The sequence below is a fragment of the Astyanax mexicanus genome, chromosome 25, assembly GCF_023375975.1.
Source record: "Astyanax mexicanus isolate ESR-SI-001 chromosome 25, AstMex3_surface, whole genome shotgun sequence".
NCBI classification, from domain to species: Eukaryota; Metazoa; Chordata; class Actinopteri; order Characiformes; family Acestrorhamphidae; genus Astyanax; species Astyanax mexicanus.
In genome coordinates, this window is record NC_064432.1 from 5,872,888 (window position 1) to 5,890,952 (window position 18,065).

Genomic DNA, 18,065 nt, shown 5'->3' on the forward strand with positions numbered 1-18,065 from the left:
GCAAGTACTGCTCATATGTCTATGGTACTACTACTACTACAGAACAGGAGACAGACAGAGGGGCAGACAACCTAGATGCGTGGGAACAAGATAAATAAAGCATGGGAACGAGATCCTAGTGCGCGAGAACAAGATAATTAAGGTGTGGCAACGAGATCTGCGTGAGAACGAGATTAATTAAGGCATGGGAGCGAGATCATTAAGGCACTGAATCGAGATCATTAAGGCGTGGGAACGCGATAATTTAGGCAAGGGCAGGAGGGGTGATCCTGAGGGATCTCTTTCTTGTGGGAAAACTTCTCATTTACAGTACTATAATGTGCGGAGCCTCTAACGTGACATCATTTTATAACAAATAACATGAACAAGATCATTAAGGCGTGGGAACGAGTCAATTTAGGCGTGGGAGCGAGATCATTTAGGGGTGGGAACAAGATAATTAAGGCGTGGGAACAAGACTTATTAAAGCATGGGAATTCCTATTCTATTCTATTTAATTTTTTTATTTCTATTTTTATTTTTTTTTTCTAAATGTATTTTATCTTATTATTCTACTTTGTTGTAAATATTGTTCTCTTCCTACTGCCTACTAGACAATAACAATCTCCTAATGCGTGGGAATTAAATAATTAAGGCATGAGAACAAGATCCTAATGCATGGGAACGAGATAATTAAGGCGTGGGAACAAGATCCTGGGTGGATTAATGCGTGGGTTCTGGTTCCCATGCTTTAATAAGTTGTGGCCATGCATTAGGGTCTCATTCCCATGTTTTAAAAAGTATTTTAAAATTATCTTGTTCCCATCCAGCAGATCACATGACTCTCCAAACCATCACTGACCATCAGTAAAATTTGCATTTCGTTTGGATATCAGGGGAGCAGAGTCTGGAGGAAGAGTGGAGATGTATGGAGATGTGGATTTCATTTTCCAACAGGACTTGCCCACACTTTTATTTATCGCTAATATTAAATTAATTAATTTTAAAAGCAAAAAAACTGTGTATTGGACATAATATTAGTTCTATAGATAGACTGAGAGAAAGTCTGTTTATAGAACTGAGAGAAAGGAGTGTGAGCTGCTGCGAGAGGAGGAGGAGGAGGAGCGATGGAGGAGGAGAAGGAGGAGGAGGAGGGGTAGAAGTAGGACAGGCGTGGGAAAGTTCTCAAAACACGCGATAAGTCCGCGGTAAAGCAGCGTGTCGTCATATCGCGAGATCTGGTGCGGCTCAGCGTGAGAAAAAGCTCCAGGGGGAAGAGGGTCATGTGTACACACTTACTAAAACACACACACACTAACTCACTAACACACACACACACACACACTAAAACACACACTAAAACACACACACACACATACACTCACTCACTAACACACACACACACTAACTCACTAAAACACACACACATTCCTCACCCAGAGCCCTGCTACAAAAATCCAGCTCAAGACCTGAACTGGTCTTTATGGTCATGTTTCAAAAAGCTGGTCTTTCGGGTGTAAAAAATACCCTATACTGGTAAACCTGCCATGTAAAGGAGAACTCCAGTGTTTTTACACAATTAACAAACTCAAAGTAGCTTCACACTTCATTGGTAGAATTCTACAGAGCCCTGGAGGAGATGTGGATAAAAAATAATTAAACCGAGCGCACGATTTTTTTTAAATTGGAGCGAACAATTTCCTTAATTCAAGCGAACAATTTTTATACTTGGCTACAGTCTACACACTGTATCATTTAACTTTAACACTAAAGCATTAATAATTAGCAGGTTATAAATGTAGATAACTGATTATCATCACAGCAGCCCTGTAACAGACCTAGACCAAAAATGCTCCTTTCAAAAAATGATTCCTTAAACTAATTTGCTCAAAATAAAGAAATTGTTTGCTCGAATTACAGAAATCATTCGCTTTAATAAAAAAAAGCCTGAGCACAAATTAAAGTAATCAGGAGCACGAAATCCAAATCGTTCACTCGATTAAAAGAAAACGTGAGCACAAACTTCTATATTGTTTGTTTGATTAAATTTCTTTTTTATCCATGGGTCCCGGTGTCATTTAAAATGAAGCACTGAGAATTTTTGAATTAATTAATTTAATTCATTAAATTAAATTAATTAATTTAAAGATGGAGAACTACATCAAGGTTCTTTGTGTATAAACTGGTAAAGAATCTGCTTGAGCAGAATCCATAAGAAAAATCTATAAAACAACCCAGAGAACTGAACACTGTTAAAAATACACCAGACTGTATTTTTTATCGCCGTCACCAGATGGTGTTGTCGCTTCACTCTACACTGAGGAGATCACAAGCATTGTTGGATCTCAGTGTCACTACTGGACTGAGAATATTCCACCAACAGCGTCTTGTGGGCCCTGGTGATGATTAGATGATGACCAACACAACTGTGCAGTAAGAGATTTAGAGCTTTAGAATCTATAAATCACTTATTTGTAATATTTGTTTATTTTTATTTAGATAAAAGATCTCGAAAACGACACATTATGCCCTGATCTGAAGAAATAAAAATAAAAACAGACGAGAAAACAAACTCATTGATCCTAATTATCAGACTGGAAAAGATTACAAAGTGATTTCTAAGCTTTGGGATTCCAGAGAACCACAGTGAGATCCATTATTATTCACAAATGTAGAAACATGGAACACTGGTGAACCTTCCCAGGAGTGACCGGCTGACCTAAAGAAATAACCTCAAAAGGGCATGAATTACTCATCCAGGAAGTCAGAAAAGAACCCAGAACAACATTGAAAGAACTGCAGGTCTCGCATCTGTTGTAAATATAATACATCATTTCAGAAAAAGAACATCATACTGAATGTAAAACATGGTGGTGGTAGTGTGATAGTCTGGGGCTGAACAACTTGCTGAAATACTGTAGATGAAACCAGGAATTCTGCTGTTTACCAGACAATCCTGAAGGAGAATGAGAAAAATTATCCGGCCATCTGTTCGTGACCTCAAGCTCAGGTGTACTTCAGGGTTCTGCAGCAGGACAATGACCCAAAGCACACAAACAAGTTCACCTCTGGATGGCTTAAAAAAAAACTAAATGAAGGTTTTGGATTGATCTAGTTAAAGTCTGATTGAGATGCACAACCAAGTTATTAGATTTAGGGGGGAAAAACATCGTTTCACACAGGGCTAGATGAGTTTGGATAGTTTTTTTTTTTCTTTATTAAGTAAAAGTATAATTTAAAAAGTTTTTTTTTTCATATATTTACTTAGGTTACCTTTGTCTAATATTAAAGTATTAAAGTTTGTTTGATAATCTGAAAAATATTAGTATGACAAAAAAATTTAATAAATCTATATTGGGGCAAATATTTTTAATGGCACTATATCTGATCTTTGGGGGTCTACTCTGTGGGGTCCTGACTATTGAAGAACAGGGTGAAAGGAGGACAATAAAGTATGGCTGTAGAAACAAGGAGGTGGTCATTATGTGCAGTCCAGTCACTTCATTGATTTATTAATGCCTAGATAATAAATAAACGTAGGACTTCAGATTCTGTGCCAATTATTTATAAGCATTATCTCTGTGGCTTTTGTCCTGTTTTTCTAGCACAGCAAAATGTGCTTTATATACCGAAAGATCAAAGGTTCGAGATGAACAAGCTGAGAACAAGAACAGCCGCTTCAAAAAGATCAGAATGCGATTAGCATAACGCTACCATCTCCAGCTAATCTATATTAGGGTAATTAACCATAATCTACAGCACACAGATTGTAAAATACTTTTTTTAACAGATATGAGAACTGAGACAAAGACCTGGAAAATGGTGTATACTTATAAAACTATTACAAACGTGAAAATAGGGTTATTTTTGGGTTTTTACTTCTTGTAGGGTGTTTAGCTAACTTTCGACATAATGCTAATAGGTTGATATTTGTTTAGCTACACCGTAGAGTCCTATACTATTGGCAAAAATATTTCTACATGATACAGGGACTAGGCAAGCTGTATGTGTGCATTTGCACTTCTGTATCATATTCTGTAACTTATGCATTCATTATAAGGGGTGTCCATAAACATTTGGACATTGTTTTAAAATTGTCTGCATTGTAGATTTTAATACTAAAGTCATCAAAACTATGAAGAAAAAACATATAAAATTATTTTCTAAAGCTTTGGGACTCCAGTGAAGCACAGTGATTCACTATTATAATTCACAAATGGAGAAACATGGAACACTGGTGAACCTTCCCAGGAGTGACCGGCCGACTAAAATTACTCCACAAGGGCATGAACAAATCATACACGAGGTCCCAAACAAAAGAACCCAGAACAATATTTAAAGAACTGCAGGTCTCACATCTGTTGCTTAACACATTATAAAGCCTTACATACAGTCATTACTGTCAAGACATTATAGGCATAATATAATTTACTTTTTATCATGTGTTATATATAATCAAGAGCAAAGATGGATCATCACAAGGCATCAAACCAAGCTGAACTGCTTGAATTTCTGCACCAGGAGTAAAGGCATAAAGTTATCCAAAAGCAGTGTGTAAGACTGGTGGAGGAGAGTATATGCCAAGATGCAAACTAAAAAACTGATTAAAAACCAGGGTTATTGCACCAACAATTGATTCCTTAACTCTTAAAACTTTTTATGAATATGTACTTTTTTCTTTGCATTATTTGAGGTCTGAAAGCTCTGCATCTTTTCTTGTTATTTCAGCCATTTCTCATTTTCTTCAAATAAATGCTCTAAATGACAATATTTTTATTTGGAATTCGGGAGAAATATTGTCTGTAGTTTATAGAATAAAACAACAATGTATAATTTACTCAAACATAAACCTATAAATATCAAAATCAGATAAACTGATTCAGAAGCTGAAGTGCTCTCTCAATTTTCAGTTCATGAAGCAACACACAGATGCTCCTAATACAAAATGTGTCCTAGTCAAACCCCTGACCTAATAATAACCCACAGCTGAACCAGACGTTCACACTCAGCTTACATAACCTCCATCCAGAAGCACTGACCAATAGAACGGGGCGACTGTTAATATGAATAATAATACAGCAGAACAGAGCAGACCCTGCTGGACCCCTGCTCTCACCTCAGAGTTACCTCACACCTCACACTCATGACTATCAGCTGCCCATGAATCACAGCAGAGCGGAGGTGTAAAAATATGCTGTAAAAACATCTATTGCAGTGAGCAATATCCTCCCCCTTTAATGAACCTCAATCAAAAGTGACTTTTAAACTTAATCTACATCCGTTTTAATTCTCTCCAGAGTGGGTTCGGCATATATATTAAATTTCTTTATTTAAAAAAAAACTAGATAAATCTGTTAAGAATAGTTTATCCTAATATCTGAACCTCTAAAAGCTCCCTCACAGTCGCTTATTTCTCCAAATGGAACTGCGTACAGAGTTCTGAGAAGAACCGAACATTATTAATATGACGGGATGTGAAAACATCTATGTAGTTGTGTAGGAAAAAAGGCTCTAAAAAAAAACATAGTTTATTGATATTTTTCGCAATTTTTAAAAATAATCAGCACTTATTTAAACAGCGTACTCAAAAAGATGTGTAGGTTCACTGGTGGGTTTTGACAAAATAATTAGTATTTATTCAATATTACATATTAAATAATAATAAGAAGAATGTACTTAACAATTAATAGTTATTGTATAATTCATAGACACTGAATAATGAAGGAGATATAAGAAAAAAAAACTTAAGGTATGCAATAATAATAAGTACTGAATAATTAGTATTTAATAAATAATAGGTTAATACTGAATAATTAGTATTTAATAAATAGTAAGCTAATACTGAATAATTAGTATTTAATAAATAATAAGCTAATACTGAATAATTAGTATTTCATAAATAATAAGTTCTTCTCAATAATTAGTATTTAATAAATAATAGGTTAATACTGAATAATTAGTATTTAATAAATAGTAAGCTAATACTGAATAATTAGTATTTAATAAATAATAAGCTAAAACTGAATAATTAGTATTTAATAAATAATAAGCTAATACTGAATAATTAGTATTTAATAAATAATAGGTTGATGCTGAATAATTAGTATTTCATAAATAATAAGTTATTCTCTAAATAATAAGCTAAAACTGAATAATTAGTATTTAATAAATAATAGGTTAATACTGAATAATTAGTATTTAATAAATAATAGGTTAATACTGAATAATTTGTATTTAATAAATAGTAAGCTAATACTGAATAATTAGTATTTAATAAATAGTAAGCTAATACTGAATAATTAGTATTTAATAAATAATAAGCTAATACTGAATAATTTGTATTTAATAAATAATAAGTTAATACTGAATAATTAGTATTTCATAAATAATGAGTTAATACTGATGTAACGCCAGACAGATAGGAGAGACGCACGCCGAGTAAAAGGTAAAGGCGGGTTTATTTACAGAATAGTAAACAGAGTAACACAGCCAGAGAACAGGTTGAACAAGACTCACACTGGAAGCAGGAATCGTAATACAGGAGACAGTCCAAGATCCAAAGCCAGAGAGACAGTCCGATAATATAACAAATCCAATAAGGGCAAAGACAAAAGGCAAAATCCGTAATACAGGCAAAAAGATCATAACAAAAGGGCAGACAGAAAAGGGTTTGGAATAACGCTCAGTACGCAACATGAGTCGGCAATACCTCGCGAAGAACAGACGTTAACCGAACCCTATATATACAAAACATGGAATTACTATGAACCGGAACTTCTTAGAATACAGGTGACTCAGAACGGGGGAGCGTAACGCGATTGGGTGAGAGTGAGCGGCTGACGGTAACGTCATGGCCAGTGGGATTTTGGGAAATAGAGTTCGGGTGTGTGAGAGGAGATCCTGGAGACCTGACAGTACCTCCCCCCGAGGAGTCCGAAAGAACCGAAGGACGAGGACGACACACAGGAACCGCCCCTCTCCGCCCGGAGGCCCGACGGACACGAGAACCCGAAGCGGGGATAGCCTGAACAGGAGCCCTGGTCCTGGGACGACCCCTCCTGGAGCCGCGGACGGAACTGAGAGACCGAGTAGCAGCAGACCTATAGCGCCTACCCCTTCCAGGGTCAGGAGACCTCCTCCTTGGACGACCCCGAGGGCGTGGTGCTGGACGAGACGGATGCGACCGATGGAATTCTTCCACCAACAATGGGTCAAGGACGTCTGCTGCAGTAACCCAGCTTCTCTCCTCAGGTCCGTAGCCTTCCCAATCAACCAGGTACTCCAGGGCTCCCCTCCTCCTTCTGGAGTCTAACAGGCGCTCTACCGCGTAGACGGGTCCACCATCCATGAGCACAGGCGGAGGAGGCAGCACCCCATGCGAGGTCTCATCCAGCGGACCAGGGATAACCGGCTTAAGTAAAGAAACATGGAAAGAAGGACAGACACGATAATTAGAAGGTAATTCAAGACGGTATGTAACTTCGTTGATTCTTTTGATTATTTTAAAAGGGCCAATAAACTTAACTGATAATTTTTTGTTGCCTTCGGGGAGCCGGAAATCCCTGGTAGATAGCCAAACGCGATCTCCTGGGGAGTAGAGCGGGGCCTCACGACGATGACGATCAGCCTGCTGTTTGTGTTGTTCTAACACGGCTTCTATACGTCTGTGAGTCTCCTCCCACACCTCCTCGCTACGGCGCATCCACTGATCTACTGCAGGGATATCAGAAGGTTCAGCTGACCATGGCATGAGCGGAGGTTGATAACCTAGGACACACTGAAAGGGTGTTAACTTAGTGGAAGAGCTGACAAGAGAATTTTGAGCCAATTCAGCCCAGGGGAGATATTGGGCCCAATCATGAACATTGTTAGAACAATATATACGTAAGAATTTCCCTAGTTCCTGGTTCATCCTTTCACACTGACCATTACTTTGAGGATGATAACCGGAAGACAGACTGACAGAGACACCCAACCTACTCATGAATGCTGACCAGACTTGAGATATGAATTGAGGACCGCGATCAGACACTATATCCTCGGGAATACCAAAAATACGAAATACCTGATTAAACAGGCTTTCAGCGGCTTCAAAAGCAGTGGGTAATTTAGCGAAGGGAATGAACCTAACACCACGTGAGAAACGATCAACGACAGTCATAATGACTGTATTACCCATGGAATCAGGAAGATCTGTAACAAAGTCTACTGCCAAATGGGACCAAGGTCGAGCTGGAACTGGTAATGGTATTAATTTACCGGCAGGTAGAGTACGGGGAATTTTACATTGAGCGCAAATGGTACACGATGATACAAACTCATGGATGTCTGAACGCATGTTTTCCCACCAAAATCGACCCTCCAATAATTGATAGGTGCGGGTCTCACCGGGATGTCCAGAAGATGGGGAAGTGTGAGCCCATGTGATTAATTTATTTCTACACTGATTTGGTACATATGTTTTGTTAGGTGGACATTGTGCGGGAGGAGGTGTAATTTGATTAGCTTGACTAATCTCCTCCGAAATTTCCCACCTGATAGGAGCCAAAATTACCTCTGGTTTTAGAATAGTGGTGGGTTCTGAGATGACTGAATTATTTTCATCATAGATACGCGAGAGTGCATCAGCTTTAGTGTTACGGGACCCTGGTCGGTAAGTAACAGTGAAATTAAAACGAGCAAAAAACAAAGACCATCGAGCCTGACGTGAGTTCATGCATTTCATGGATTTCAAAAACTCTAAATTTTTGTGATCAGTGATAACTACAAAGGGGTGTAAAGCTCCCTCCAGCCAATGCCTCCATTCCTCTAAAGCTAATTTAATGGCTAAGAGTTCGCGGTCCCCAATACCATAATTCTGTTCAGCAGGAGAAAGTTTATGAGAAAAATAGGCCACAGGATGCATTTTACTGGGTGAGCCTAATCTTTGAGAGAGTACAGCCCCCACTCCCACGCTGGAGGCGTCAACCTCTACAATGAATGGTTCTTTTGGATCAGGATGTTTTAACAGAGGGGCAGAAGTGAACTTTCCCTTAAGGGTAGAAAAAGCATCGTGCGCTTGTTCAGACCAAACTAAAGTCTTAGTATTATGTCGCAACAAATTAGTGAGTGGTGCTGCTACTGAGCTATAATTGCGTATGAAACGTCTATAGAAGTTGGCAAAACCCAAAAATCTCTGCAGTTCCTTTACTGATTTGGGAATGGGCCAGTCTACTACTGCCTGGACTTTATTATTGTCCATTGAAACTCCCTTAGCATTAATGATATATCCCAGAAAAGAGATAGAGGAGAGGTGAAATTCACATTTCTCAGCTTTGATAAAAAGTTGATTTTCTAGCAGACGAGATAGGACAGCGCGGACCTGGGGAATGTGTGTGGTCAGATCGGATGAGTAGATTAGAATGTCGTCTAAAAATGCAATCACAAACTTTCCTAACATGTCACGTAGGACATCATTTATAAAGGACTGGAACACGGACGGGGCGTTTTTGAGGCCAAAAGGCATAACTTGGTATTCATAGTGCCCCCTTGTGGTGAAAAAAGCAGTCTTCCACTCATCTCCCTCCCTTACTCTCACTAAGTTATATGCACTACGAAGGTCCAATTTGGTAAAGACAGAAGCCCCACGTAATTGTTCTAAAGCTACAGGCACTAGAGGGAGAGGATACGGGTAAGTTTTAGTAACTGCATTAAGTTGTCTGTAATCTATACAAGGTCGAAGACCACCATCCTTCTTTTTTACAAAAAAGAATGATGCTGCAACTGGAGAAGTGGAATGACGAATAAAACCCTGAGCCAGGGCCTCCTGCACATACTCCTCCATAGCTTGTTCCTCAGTCTGAGTCAAGGGATAAATGTGAGATTTGGGGGGTATTTGATTGTCAATGAGATCAATAGCGCAATCGTAAGGACGATGTGGTGGGAGTTGTGTGGCACGAGATTTGCTGAAGACTTCAACAAGATCAGAGTATTCAACTGGGATATGTGCAAGAGACTCAGGCTCAGGACTCTCAACAGTGGTAGACTGGACTTTTAGTTTAGGAGCAGTAATACAATGTGTATGGCAATATGGAGACCAGGACATAATTTCATTATTAGACCAGGAAATCAATGGATTATGTTTTCTCAACCAAGGAAGACCCAAAATAACAAAATAATCAGAGTCCATTATGACAAAAAACCTGAGCTCCTCAGAGTGCAGAGCGCTGACGTTCATTCTGACAGGAACGGTGACGTGGGAAATGGTTCCCTGTCCAAGTGGTTTCCCATCCACAGCAGACAGTTTGACAGGGTTATCCAGGGGTTCTATTGGGATCTGGAGTTGTCTGGCCAGTTGGTGATTCATGAAGTTACCCTCGGCACCGGAGTCAATTAGTGCTGGAAACACAAAAGGAGAAGCAGACTGGCAGAGCAGAACAATAGATATGAAGATAGATTTAGAAATCATGTCAGAGTATAGGCCGCTTACCCCTTTAGCGTGTGGAGAGGATTCCACACGCTTTCCCGAGTATGTAGCAGGTGGCTCGTATGGACGGTCCGGGTTGCCATGGAAACCATGGGAGAGCCCACCGCGGGACAAGCCAGGAGTATTATTGTTATTTAATACTCGGGGGGGTCTAATCTGACAATTCCGCAGCACATGACCAGTTCCACCGCAATATAAACACAAACCGGCTTGGATGCGTCGTTGCCGCTCCTCTCTCGATAGCCTAGAAGCGTCGATTTGCATCGGTTCTTCTGGAGCAGATGAAATGGCAGCAGGTCGAGGTGAGGTGGAGAACCGGGGAGTAAATCCAGCAGCGCGGGGGGTAAATCCAGAAGCGCGGGGAGTAGCCAGGTGAGCCGCTGTAGGAGTGTTCTTTTGACCAACAAACGAGTTACGTTTTAGTTGATCCAGTCTAATAGCCAGGGAAATCAAGTCATTCATGGGAAGACCATCATCCTTACAAGCTAACTCGGTTAAAATGTCCGGATGTAATCCATTACGGAACATAACGCGCAAAGCTGGCTCATTCCATCCACTACCCGCCGCTAGCGTACGGAATTCCAGCGCATAATCCGCAACAGAACGGTTTCCCTGGCGTAAACGAATCAATAACTCCCCCTGTGATTGTCCTTGATGAGGGTGATCAAAAACCATCTGAAATTCGTTCAGAAACTGTTCATAGGTGCCATTCTCTACAACCGGCCAGATAGCAGTAGCCCAATCCAAAGCTTTGCCGGTTAAACGTGAGACAAAAAATGAAACCCGAGCTCTGTCGGTGGTAGAAGGCATGTTGGAAAAATATAGCGACATCTGGAGCAAAAAACCTCTACACAGATCAGGGGTGCCGTCATATTTATCCGGTTTGCTCACGGAAAAAACAGCTGCTGCCGGGGCTGGATAAGCTAAGCTAGCCGGGGCCTGGCTAGCGGGAGCTAAGCTAGCTGGGGTGGCTATGCTCAGCTGGGCTAACTGAGCAGAGATACCCTGGAGGCTAGCGGTTATCTGGGCTAGCTGGGAGTGTTGCTCGGTTTGCTGGGCGGTGAGGGCGCTAACAGAATGAGTGAGATCCTCGAACAGCTGGCTATGCTGCCCGAGCAATCTCCTCTGGTTATCTACAGCCTGTTGTAAATCCTTAAACTCAGCCATCTGTCTTTGTGGCGAGGTATTATGTAACGCCAGACAGATAGGAGAGACGCACGCCGAGTAAAAGGTAAAGGCGGGTTTATTTACAGAATAGTAAACAGAGTAACACAGCCAGAGAACAGGTTGAACAAGACTCACACTGGAAGCAGGAATCGTAATACAGGAGACAGTCCAAGATCCAAAGCCAGAGAGACAGTCCGATAATATAACAAATCCAATAAGGGCAAAGACAAAAGGCAAAATCCGTAATACAGGCAAAAAGATCATAACAAAAGGGCAGACAGAAAAGGGTTTGGAATAACGCTCAGTACGCAACATGAGTCGGCAATACCTCGCGAAGAACAGACGTTAACCGAACCCTATATATACAAAACATGGAATTACTATGAACCGGAACTTCTTAGAATACAGGTGACTCAGAACGGGGGAGCGTAACGCGATTGGGTGAGAGTGAGCGGCTGACGGTAACGTCATGGCCAGTGGGATTTTGGGAAATAGAGTTCGGGTGTGTGAGAGGAGATCCTGGAGACCTGACAACTGAATAATTCGTATTTCATAATGTCAGGTCTTAGCCCTGTCTCATGTCTCTGTGTGTTTTCCCCACGTGACCTGTGCTCCTCTGTGTCTCTTGTCAGTAGATTTCCACCATGTGTTTCTCATTTGTAGCTCCGCCCCTTCCCCAGGTGTTTCCAATTCTAGTGTGTTTCCTGTTTCTTTAAATAGATCCCCTGTGCCACTTTGTCTCCGTCGGTCTTTGCACTAACCCCTGTTGTTTGTCTCTCCGTGTCTCTTTGTGATTTCAGCCTTAGCCCTAGCCCTAGATCTTCTTGTTTCTTGTTCCCTTTAGTTCCCTGCTTAGTTTATTTATTCTTGTCTAGTTTAGTTTTTCCCTGTCTAGTTTAGCCTCTTGTTAGTTTTCCTTGTATATATCCCTGCCTTGTTTAGTATTGTATTTATTCAGTCCCTCGTTTGTTTCTTTGTTTATTTACTCCCAGTTTATTTTGCTATTTATTATCTCTTGTTTGTTTAATTTATATTCTCTGGTTTCTCTCGTTTGTTTTGGTTTTTGGTTATTTGTTTATCTAGTTTAGTTTATTTAGTTCACTCCCTTGATCCTTGTATATATCTCCCTGTTTTATGTTTAAGTGTTTACTTGTTTCTCGTTTCCTGGTTTATTTATATTTATTTATTAAATTATTCATTTCTCACCCTACCTGCACTTGCGTCCGTCTCCTCGTCTCCCTGCCTGGGTCATCCCCATTCCGTGACACATAAATAATAAGTTAATATTGAATAATTAGTATTTCATAAATAATAAGTTAATATTGAATAATTCGTTTTTAAAAAATAATAAGTTAATATTAAATAATTAGTATTTCATATATAATGAGTTAATACTGAATAATTAGTATTTCATAAATAATAAATTAATACTGAATAATTAGTATTTCATAAATAATGATTTAATACTGAATAATTTGTTTTTAATAAATAATAAATAAACACTGATAAGTTATTACTGAATAATTAGTATTTAATAAATAATAAGTTAATACTGAATAATGAGTATTTGTTGCTAAATAAATAGATACTGAAAAATAAGTAAGTAATGAACCATTAGAAAGTGCTGAAAAAATTATAGATGTTGAATGATAAGTAAATGTTGAATAATTAGTAATTACTGTAATAAAATCTGTAAGTGCTGAATAGTATGTACCAAGTAATTAGTAAATACTGAACAGTTAGTAATTAGTAGCTAAATAATTAGTTAATACTGAGTAATTACTATTTGTTGCTAAATAAATCGATACTGAAATACGACCATTAGAAAGCGCTGAAAATTAGTATATAATTACTAGATAATTAGTGGATACTCAGTGAATAATTAGTACTTAATAACTAGTAGGTAGCATATAATTATTAATAATAGTAATATTCGGGAGGGTTAACAGTGTTTACACACTGTTTCACACTTGTGAATGTGGGGAAATTGAGGAAAGCTCAGTTTTGGGAGATGGTGAGCAGTGTGATCCAGCTGATAGATGAACTGGAAAGGTGAACTGTGTGAGATAAATCAGGGGTTGTAAAGATACGGCTCTTGTGAATTAGTCAGCAGTACTTGTGCCAGTTCTTTAAGAACAGTAGCATTTTAATCTTTGACTCCCCCGGGTCCGGTACAGTCCGTATTGTAACAGCGGGGTGATAAACGCATGATCGGAGGCCGTGTACTGACCCATCTTCCGACACCAAGCATAAAACCTGCTAATACTGAGAGGAGCTCATAAACCAGCAGGAGTACAGCCAGCTCCAGGTATTAACCAGACTGAGTCGGTTCCAGTCAAATCCCTCTTATCCGTCCTTACTGCAGACCCAGACCAGAACATGTAATCTGGCCAGATCTGGCAACTGCTGTGATAACCACACCAGTCTTAGGGGCACTGATTTTGATCCGGTACCATAATATATGAATGCTACTGGTCTGAAAACCTGGTGAAAAAAAATTGTTTTTAAAACAATGTTGAGAAATGTAATATATATATATATATATCAGACCAGTAGCATTCATATAATATGGTACAACCATAAATATTTGGCAACCAAAAATAAGCAAAATCAATGAAAAAGCATTTTGAGTAGCAAATAGAGAAAACTGGAATACTGGTACATTTTTCCAGAAGTGACCAGCCTACGGAAATGATTCCAAAGGGGCATTGGCATCTCATCCAGGAGGTCCTAAAAGATCCCAAAACAAGCTCTCACTTACAGCCTCAGTTAAGATCAGTGTTTTAATGATTCAATAATAAGAAAGAGAAGAAGAACACAAACACGTGTCTCACACTTGCCAAAAACTCACTTGATAATCCTCAAGACTTTGGGAAAATATTCTTTTGGTTGATGGAACAAAAGTGGAACTTTTTGGAAGGTGCGTCTCTCGTTACAGCTGGCGTAAAAATAACGCATAATTTCATAAAAAGAACATCATACTGCATGTAAAACATGGTGGTGGTAGTGTTGTGATGGTCTGGAGCTGCTTTGTTGTTTCAGGACCTGGAAAACTTGCTGTAATAGATGGAAGCAGGATATCTGCTGTTTACCAGAAAATCCTAAAGCAGAATGTCTGGCTATCTGTTCGTGATCTCAAGCTCAGGCATACTTGGGTTCTGCAGCAGGACAACGACCCAAAGCACATAAATAATTCCACCTCGGAAAAAAGACTCATTGCCAGATAAAGCTTGATTGCAGTTGGTTTGGTAAGTTGTTTTTTTTTTCTTTTTTTTTAACAATATTTTTTATTTTTAAATTATACATCACTCACACCATTTTTTTTTTAACTATATACATAGCCAGGAACTGCCAGGGAAGGCACAAATCAAAAGTAATAGGTTATACATCAGTGCATATTAGTATATACATATAAATTACACTGAACTCAATATGAAGAGGGGGACAGGAAAAACCTATATATATGTATATATAGGTATATATATATATATATATATACATATATATACATACATGCATACACATACACATATATAATAAAGAAAATAATAATAGTAATAGTAATAATAATGATGTGTGTAATAAATGAATTCATTGAACAGAAATTCCAGCATACGCTAAATTATTTACGGATCAATTTGTTCCACATCAAAATGGAATTAAATCTAGGTCAGAGATTTACAACACCGTGATTTGCTTTGATAAGACACACATTGCATTACTTTATAGTGATAAGATGATTAGAAAAAGATTATTATATAGTAACTAATTCAACGACAGTCAAACTAAATAATCTATGCAATGAAATTCCCCTTATAACAACTCTGATAAAGCATTTTTTAAAAATAAAAATAAAAATGAGGATAAATAAATAAAAATGGATTAATAAATAAACTTACACTGACCCCCTTCCCTCAGCAGAGGGCGGGGCTGGATCACATGTTTGGTTCAGCAGTTAAACATGTGATTGATGATCAATGCGTTAATCAATGCCAGTGACCCAACCTACCCCACTGATACAGTGCACAGAGCTGAGTGTGTGTGGGAGTGTGTGTGTGTTTCAGACACACACACACACACACACACTCTGGAACGTTCCCACAGATGGTTATTGGCTTTTGTATGGATACGGATGCAACGGCTTCGTCTCGCCACCGGGGGAATTCAACATCAGCACACATCTCAAAATTCACTTTTACGTTAGTAACACCTCAGCAACCAGCGGGAATCTTAGCAACCCCCAGGAATGCTATAGCAACACCACCTGACATGCCATAGCAACTCAACAGCAATGTCATAGCAACAAGTACAAAGACCAATACAACTGCATATCAAAAAACACCTGAAACACCACAAGCAACACTTTAGCTAGCACCTAAAACACCATAGCAACTGCACCCGCCTAGCAACCAGCAGGATCGCCATAGTAACTGCATAGTAACATACGATACGAGAGCAACAGCCAGGCACCCATTTCAGATACTTACTGTAAGTATGAAACATGCCACTTAAAGACAAATGTGTTAATCCATCTACCGCTTGAGGATTACCATATTTTTTGCGCTATAAGACGCACTTAAAATCCTTTAATTTCCCCCCCAAAAATCGTCAGTGCGCCTTATAATCTGGTGCGCACAGGTTGTAAGGAGCAGTAAAACATAAAGTACAGCCTTATATGGGAGTTTTAGTTTAGTTCTCCAGTACTAAGGCTGGAGCAGTATTAGAATTAGCCGCTAACCGTGCTAAGCGCTACCTCTTTCACTGTTCAGAGGTGAGTATTATCGGCCTGTAGCCTGCTGCTTACCCCGGCTAGCACTGCTGGAACAGCATTAGCATGAGGAGAAATCCGTGTAGATTAACATCCAGCACTAGTTTGGTTCTTTTAAGAATTGCAGTTTTGTTTACTAAGCTTAGTTTTACTTAACTTTGTTAACCCTTTGCTACCACCCATTGGCAAGACCAGCTGAATTAGAATGAAAATAGACCAAAAAAAAAGTAGCCTAGACCTTCAATAATAGTGCAATTTATAAACCTGTGCACCTTATAATGCGAAAAATACAGTAAGTCTAATTTCTGAAAGGATGTAACATTACAGGTTGGATTTCACGTTTCCCAAAATGAATTGCACCCCCAGTGCTGTCAGCACTCACACTGTCCTAGCCCATGATGCTACCGCCACCATGCTTGACTGTAGACAAGAGACAATAAGCCCAAGTTACCAGGCAGGAACAATGACAATTTAAGCACAATTTGTACATGTAAATAAATAAATACTGCTGTACAAGATGCACACTGACTACTCATCCAAGTTTTGTTTCTATGGCGCTGTCCAATAAAATATAAAAAATTATAATTAATTAATTGCAACGCTAATTACTGTTAAAAAATACTAAGTAAAGAAACACAGACACTTGTTTCATATTTTATACAAGGGTTTGTTACTTTAATGACACACATTGTCGCATAATGTCTTTAATAACTCCTTAAATAAGTCATTAAGTGTCATTAAACACAGGATTATGAGAAAAACTTTCACGCAACCTTATAAAACTATAAATTAAATATAATTCACTGCAGCACTCTCCAAAAAAACAACTTATTAATAATTAAATAAATTAACAACACACATTCTGGGTACACATGTACGGTGGCCGAGAAAGCCCAACGCAGTGCAAATTGAAAAGCGCTGCAAAAGCACAAAACACATCCATCAAAATTACAACACAGGCGCAGCAAATAGAAAAACGTGCTGCAAATAGAAAAACGCGCTGCAAATAGAACCACAACACAACGGAAGTGAGTCACAACACAACGGAATTTTCCCGGGGGACCTTAAAAGATACTGTACCAGCTAAGCTGCGTCTTCAGTAACGTCTCGGACTTCACTATGTGTACAAAGGACAATAAGTGGCAAACAAGGCGTTTTGTGAAGCAGAACTTTTAATAATATGCACACAACCGTGGTAATCACAGGTAATAAACATAACTTACTTTTCAGAAGCTTGTTTGCCACTTATTGTCCTTTGTATACAGCTGGTACAGCATCTTTTAAGGTCCCCCGGGAAAATTCCGTTGTGTTGTGACTCACTTCCGTTGTGTTGTGGTTCTATTTGCAGCGCGTTTTTCTATTTGCAGCGCGCTTTTCAATTTGCACTGCGCTGGGCTTTCTCGGCCACCATACTCATGTAATTAGAGCACACTTAAGGCTGTTACACTTAAACGTGATGCTGGTATATAACAAAAACATACACACATTTATGTACAATATTTCTGTCCACTCCGTCAATTTTGAGAGAAAATAAACTAACTTCTAATTCTCAGATTCAAGTATTTATTCAAGTCAAATGTTTATTTTTAAATAGTTTATTTAAAAAAAATCACTTAATTTGAGATTTAATTGTTAACCCCCAAACAAATTGTACAAATCAGGTAATGTAGAAAAAAAAAGGTTTTA